This window comes from Vicugna pacos, unplaced genomic scaffold, assembly GCF_048564905.1.
Source record: "Vicugna pacos unplaced genomic scaffold, VicPac4 scaffold_195, whole genome shotgun sequence".
Lineage (NCBI taxonomy): Eukaryota > Metazoa > Chordata > Mammalia > Artiodactyla > Camelidae > Vicugna > Vicugna pacos.
The window spans coordinates 107,826-114,319 of record NW_027328874.1 but is presented as its reverse complement, the minus strand read 5'-3'; the positions used below and the strand labels follow the sequence as shown (position 1 = coordinate 114,319).

General features: G+C 46.0%; 1 long non-coding RNA gene across 1 annotated transcript; it reads right to left on the bottom strand.

The window, feature by feature from the left end:
* Window positions 1–3,670: 3,670 nt before the first annotated feature.
* Window positions 3,671–4,530, bottom strand: LOC140695340 (uncharacterized). Its single transcript, XR_012071061.1, has 3 exons — window positions 4,305–4,530; window positions 4,006–4,096; window positions 3,671–3,875 (listed from the first exon to the last, which is right to left on the bottom strand). It is a non-coding gene; the product is annotated as an uncharacterized lncRNA (long non-coding RNA).
* Between the last annotated feature and the right edge of the window lie 1,964 nt (window positions 4,531–6,494).

Here is a 6,494-nt window from a genome sequence, read left to right as displayed (position 1 = left end):
TTCGGACAATCCCTCCCACCACGGCTGTATAGAAACAAAGAGCTAAGCAAATATCACATTTCTGTGAAATATATCTGGATAGTTTTGATTCATCGATGCCCAGTTGGCAGAGAAGAAGTGCAACCTGCACTCAAACTCGCTCCCATGTACAGAGCAATGGAAACATCCACTCACCCAGCCCTTAGCATAGGACACTGGCCGAAGAGAGGTCTGTTACTCCCAAAGACAGGATGAGGCCTCAGGACACCTGGAAGCAGGAGAATGCAAAGCAGGGAATGGAAACCAGTGCAGGTTCGGACCCCTGGTGATGGAGCAACAAGGGTGAAACTCTGTTTAACTTGGACGCACACTCTCAAGCGGACAGGAGACATGGGTTTGAAGGTGATGTGCTGAGATTTACAAGAGTGCACAGCAGATGCTTGGCTGAGAGAACTCAAAGAAACCAGCACAAAATATCCCCACAGTTAATTCTGAGACCAAGATCCAAGCTGCCAAATTTGAGGTAGCAGAGGCAATGGTCAGTGAGGCATAGAGCTACGGATGATGGCACACGCTGAGTCTCAGGGATCTGGAGTGCGTTGTGGGATGTGGTGGGTCGAATCAAGAGAGCAAACCGAACTGTGTACCAATAATAAATCAACCACACTGGTCGCGCGGTTGCGATTACCGATATGTCCCATGGCCACACCCAGTACATCTGCAGGACCAGGGACCAACTGGGAGTTTTGCCAATAGAGCACGTGTGGGGCTGAATCAGAGATATCGTGCATCTGGTCTGAGGGATCCAGGGGGCCTTGAATTTGAAATCAGAATGAAAAGCCTTAGGATATGCTACATTCATAACCTGGGCTGGGATTATGGTTTGGTTTGAGTCACAGGATGCGCAACAACTCTGTGGTTGCCTTCGTGCACCCGTGCGACAAGGATGAGAGGACAAGGGAGAGTGGTCCAAGTCCACAGCGTGAGAAGAGGAAGCATTCCCTTCAGCACTATCTCCCAAAAGCGGATGCTACATTTTGGATGGCACCGGCACGGTACGGCACCTAGGACAACAAGGAAGGTCTGCGGGATCATTCCAGCAGGCCCTGATATGTGACATCCATAGATATGCTTCCACAGGTGTTTCTGTAGACAGAGAAGCTCTGGAAAGAACTCATTTCATTGGGACATTCCCGTGGCAATATAAAGCAGAAGAGCACTCTCAGTTTGCTGTTTTGGAAACACTCCAAAATGACATAGAGAAGAATGCAGAGCTGAGAACTTTTAGAAGCTTCATTTCCACAAGAGGAAGTGTCCTGTGCACTTTCAGAAGTGTGAGATAAGTATAATCAAAATGAAGTTATGCTAATCGAAGTAGAATGGGTTGTTCATCACAACTAATGCAACACCAGCAATTGGAGATATACCAAACAACACACACAGGTACAGGTTATGGCATCAATGCCTAGGAGAAATTGTCCTCACAGAAATCCCATGGAATTGCGTAGAGACAAGAGTCTAAATTTTTCAATTAACAAAGCCCTAGAAGTCTACATTAGATACCTGATATTACCTGACCAGTAGAGATGAAGAAGAACAGTAAAAGAAACAGGAAGTACCATTTTCAGTTCCAAAGATATTGAAGGCGCAAAAGATAAGCTTTCAAACAACTAGTCTGCAAAACGCTATCCAGAACAAGTGTTGAAAATGAAGGTCAGGAAAACACTGAAGAACACCAGTGTCTCAGAATCACAAAAGGCAGAATACCAGAAAAGGGGAAGAGAAAGTCTCAACACGAGCCAAAAATATCAGGAAACTCAATGGTTGTGATAATATCAGGGCTAAAATTCAGTCCTTCGCAGACTAGATAATGCAGAGGGACGCGTGAATGACTGTGAAGACAGGGGAAGAGAAAAACCTCGGTCAGAAGCAGACATAGGAAAGCAAGTGCAAACAAATGAAAACATTGCAGTTGAACCCTGGGTTAAGACAGGGCATGAAAGAATAGAAATCATGAGTCCCAGATGGAAAAGCAAGAGATAAAGTAACAAAAAGTGTCTGAAAATTTATCTGTAGAAAAATCAGACTGAAACTTGCTGAAAGCCAAGAAAGAATCATCTATGCGAATTCAGGAATTACACAGCATCCGAAGGAGGTGGAATCCCAATAGACCTACCAGCAGCTGTATGATTCAAATCAACAAAGTTCACGAATATCCGAGTGATTTAAAATGCACCTGGAGGAAACAACATAGTCACAAGGAAACCTCCAGAGGGGTTTCAGCTGATATCTCGGCAGCAATATTGCAGGACAGGGAGGAGTGCCAGGACACAGACCATATCCTGAATGGCCAAATGCTGCCACCTAGGGTAGCCTATGCCACATGAACACCATTTCAAATAACGGCAGAGCTAGAGAATTCTACAGACCGGCAAATCTTAAAAGAATTCAGCAGTTCAAAAGTTTTTCTAAAAGAAAGGTTGAGAAAACTCCCCTGAATAGAAAAGCAGCAAGATGGAATGGAAAGAAGAAACCATTATTGGAAATGCAAGAAGAGCATGTGTGGCAGAGAAGAAAGAAGAAGAACTTAAGGAGGACATCAAAACCCTAAAGATGGGAGAGGGAAGCAGGAAATCATAGGTGATTGGAAGCACTCTCTTAAGTGAATCAGCTTATTTGACTCTGTTTGAAGCGAAAGGAGAGATGCATGGCCTGACGTGTTTGCAAAACAAGCGAGAAGAAGACCAACAAAGAATCAAACCAACAAACAAGCACCAAAATGGTATGGTTGGCTGACATATACAAAGGGAACCATGATTATTCAAAAGAAAATACTCAAGGTGAGGTCAAGGGTCATTCAGAACGCATCGACCCAGTATCGTGGCTTGCATGTACTCAGCACACTTGTATTCGGAAATCAGAAGCGTGCATTCATATTCGTAAATTTTGATTCATAAGAGCATATCGTGACCTAACACTAATGCCGATTTGGAATCAAATGGATTCCTAGTCCGTGATGTAGACTTGTATGTCTTCCAACAGGATGAAGGAATGCCATATTCTAGGCTACGTAGAGAAGAAATGTAAGAAGCCTATAACAAAGGCAAGTAGCTCTGCCAAAGTGTACTAAGTGCAAAAGAGACCGACAGCAAAGTGCACATTGGGGTTGGTTTCATTTCTTGGAATTTCAGCCCCCATGAATCCAATGGATCCATGTCCTGAGAGTGTGGGTGTTTCAGCAGAAATCAGGCGACGCATATGTATTCCGGGTGTACGGATATTATAGGAACATAAGTCTCCTTTAGTGGGTCCCTGTGTACTGTGAACTGTTAGAAAGTTTAAAGACGTGTGAAACCATCAACTGAAAAGGGACACACTTCCCTCCATTGGTACGGTGCATAGAGCTCTGAACAAAAGGAAAGAGGGAAGAAGAAAGGCCCATGGGACGCTAGTGGGTAGAATCACATTTACCTTAGGAACCTCTCGTCGGATGCAGCCCCTCCCCCAACACTGACAAGATGCAGCAGCCATTGGGGATGGCAGTTAGCGGTTGGATTCCAGGTGGAATGTTGGTGTGTACCGCGAGGCTTGTTGTGGCTGTTGGATCCTAGGTAACCGGGCAGAGTTCTGTGGGTGGATCAGTGTGATGGAGGGGCTGCCGCCCTCTGTGGAGCTTGGCTTAGGTCTTTGGTCCGGGAAGCTGTGTAAGTTCGAGATACTGCTGCTGCCCAAAGACCTGAGGTCACAGGTCAGTTTCCAGAACCTGAAAGGGCAGACAGTGGAAGATCTGCCTGTCATCAGCTTACTGGTCAGGCTCCGAGGTACTTTCAGACTTGCCCAGTCCTGGTGAAGTCGACTTTAGGGGAGACACGAAGAGAAGCTGGCCGGTAAGCTGGCTGCACGGATTGAGGAGAGATGCGAACACATGGATGAGAGATGTTCTGCTACAATGGAGAATACTGGCGTGGAGACAGCTGTAGAGGATACCAGGCTCAAAAGACATTCATGAGACATATTGAAACTCACTGATACAGGCAGAAACATACGGAGTGCCAACGTGGACTTGAGGAAGTTCCTCAATTCTCTTCTCCAATAACGGGTCCAAGGTCCCTGACGTCTGAAGGAGAAGAAATGGCAGAGATGATCAAAACGCTCCTGTTCTTGGAAGAGGTCGTGAGAATCCACACGTCCCAAGGGGCATTCCCAAGCCATTCAGACCAAAGTTCAACAAGCCCAGGTAAGCCTTTTCCCAGGTTTGGGCCTAGCTAGTGAGCACTTGCCCTTGCCTCCCCTCCACTCAGGCATCCATTTTGAAGGATCAGTACCTGAGCTGCAATGAAGCCATTACGAGAAGAGCAAGCCCCTCCTAGAATCAGAGTTCCTCCAGCTTCACTCTCTGTGAACAACAGTGAACACCTTCAAGGTCAAATAGTCTCGGCTGAAATAGATAAAATTGAATACTTAGCTCACACCTAGAAACGATGTCCTTCCGCTAGATTCAGCAAATGTTGTGTTTATGTCTTCCCTGGGGTGAAGGGAGTGTGGTAAGTGAGGGGAATCTTTGACTGAACATGAATCTGTATTAGGCTTCAGTTTTTCAAGACAGTGAAGGTAAATAGTACAAGTCAGAAAGTGAACTGAACTGTAAAAGTCGCCAATGACATTAAAGACACAGCTTATGTGGATCGTCTTTCACTTGAGTCAAGCCCCCGGGGGCACTATATCATGGGGGTGCAGACTTGGTTGCGTTAAATGGCTTTAAACTACAGGATCGGATGATTAAGCGTTCTCAACACTGATAGAAAAACACCTGGTTCTCAATAGACTAGCATAACTGCAGCAGGATTCTCCTAGCTAGAATGCCTCTAGGTGCTTTTGGATTCAAACCTAAATGTATATATTTGGTTTGTTTCCTCTTGTATTTTCCTAGAGAGGGATGTTACCCCTTGAAATGCCAACATTGGCCAGTAGGTGTCATTGGGATACAGGGCACCACATGCACAAGTGTATCCAAGGTTGGGGGTTATTCCATGTTTCCAAAAGTTATTTCATGGTTCCTGTTGGTTTCGGAGGCTTCAACCTTAAAGAGCTGACATGACCCCTTGAACAGTTTGGACTGCTAGTTTGCATTCTATCTGTCTAGCTTTTCCGTAGAGCTGACAAAATGTTACCAAAATTGACAAGTCTGGCTTCTAGGTCGATTTAGTGTGTTTCAAAAAATAACTCCATTTTCGTATAACTCCCAAAACATGTAAATGAGTTCTGTTAAACTTCTTAAAGACTGCAAATGGGATATCAACACAATGTCAAAATAGTTGTCTTCGGACAATCCCTCCCACCACGGCTGTATAGAAACAAAGAGCTAAGCAAATATCACATTTCTGTGAAATGTATCTGGATAGTGTTGATTCATCGATGCCCAGTTGGCAGAGAAGAAGTGCAACCTGCACTCACTCGCTCCCATGTACAGAGCAATGGAAACATCCACTCACCCAGCCCTTAGCATAGGACACTGGCCGAAGAGAGGTCTGTTACTCCCAAAGACAGGATGAGGCCTCAGGACACCTGGAAGCAGGAGAATGCAAAGCAGGGAATGGAAACCAGTGCAGGTTCGGACCCCTGGTGATGGAGCAACAAGGGTGAAACTCTGTTTAACTTGGACGCACACTCTCAAGCGGACAGGAGACATGGGTTTGAAGGTGATGTGCTGAGATTTACAAGAGTGCACAGCAGATGCTTGGCTGAGAGAACTCAAAGAAACCAGCGCAAAATATCCCCACAGTTAATTCTGAGACCAAGATCCCAGCTGCCAAATTTGAGGTAGCAGAGGCAATGGTCAGTGAGGCATAGAGCTACGGATGATGGCACACGCTGAGTCTCAGGGATCTGGAGTGCGTTGTGGGATGTGGTGGGTCGAATCAAGAGAGCAAACCGAACTGTGTACCAATAATAAATCAACCACACTGGTCGCGCGGTTGCGATTACCGATATGTCCCATGGCCACACCCAGTACATCTGCAGGACCAGGGACCAATTGGGCGTTTTGCCAATAGAGCACGTGTGGGGCTGAATCAGAGATATCGTGCATCTGGTCTGAGGGATCCAGGGGGCCTTGAATTTGAAATCAGAATGAAAAGCCTTAGGATATGCTACATTCATAACCTGGGCTGGGATTATGGTTTGGTTTGAGTCACAGGATGCGCAACAACTCTGTGGTTGCCTTCGTGCACCCGTGCCACAAGGATGAGAGGACAAGGGAGAGTGGTCCAAGTCCACAGCGTGAGAAGAGGAAGCATTCCCTTCAGCACTATCTCCCAAAAGCGGATGCTACATTTTGGATGGCACCGGCACGGTACGGCACCTAGGACAACAAGGAAGGTCTGCGGGATCATTCCAGCAGGCCCTGATATGTGACATCCATAGATATGCTTCCACAGGTGTTTCTGTAGACAGAGAAGCTCTGGAAAGAACTCATTTCATTGGGACATTCCCGTGGCAATAAAAAGCAGAAGAGC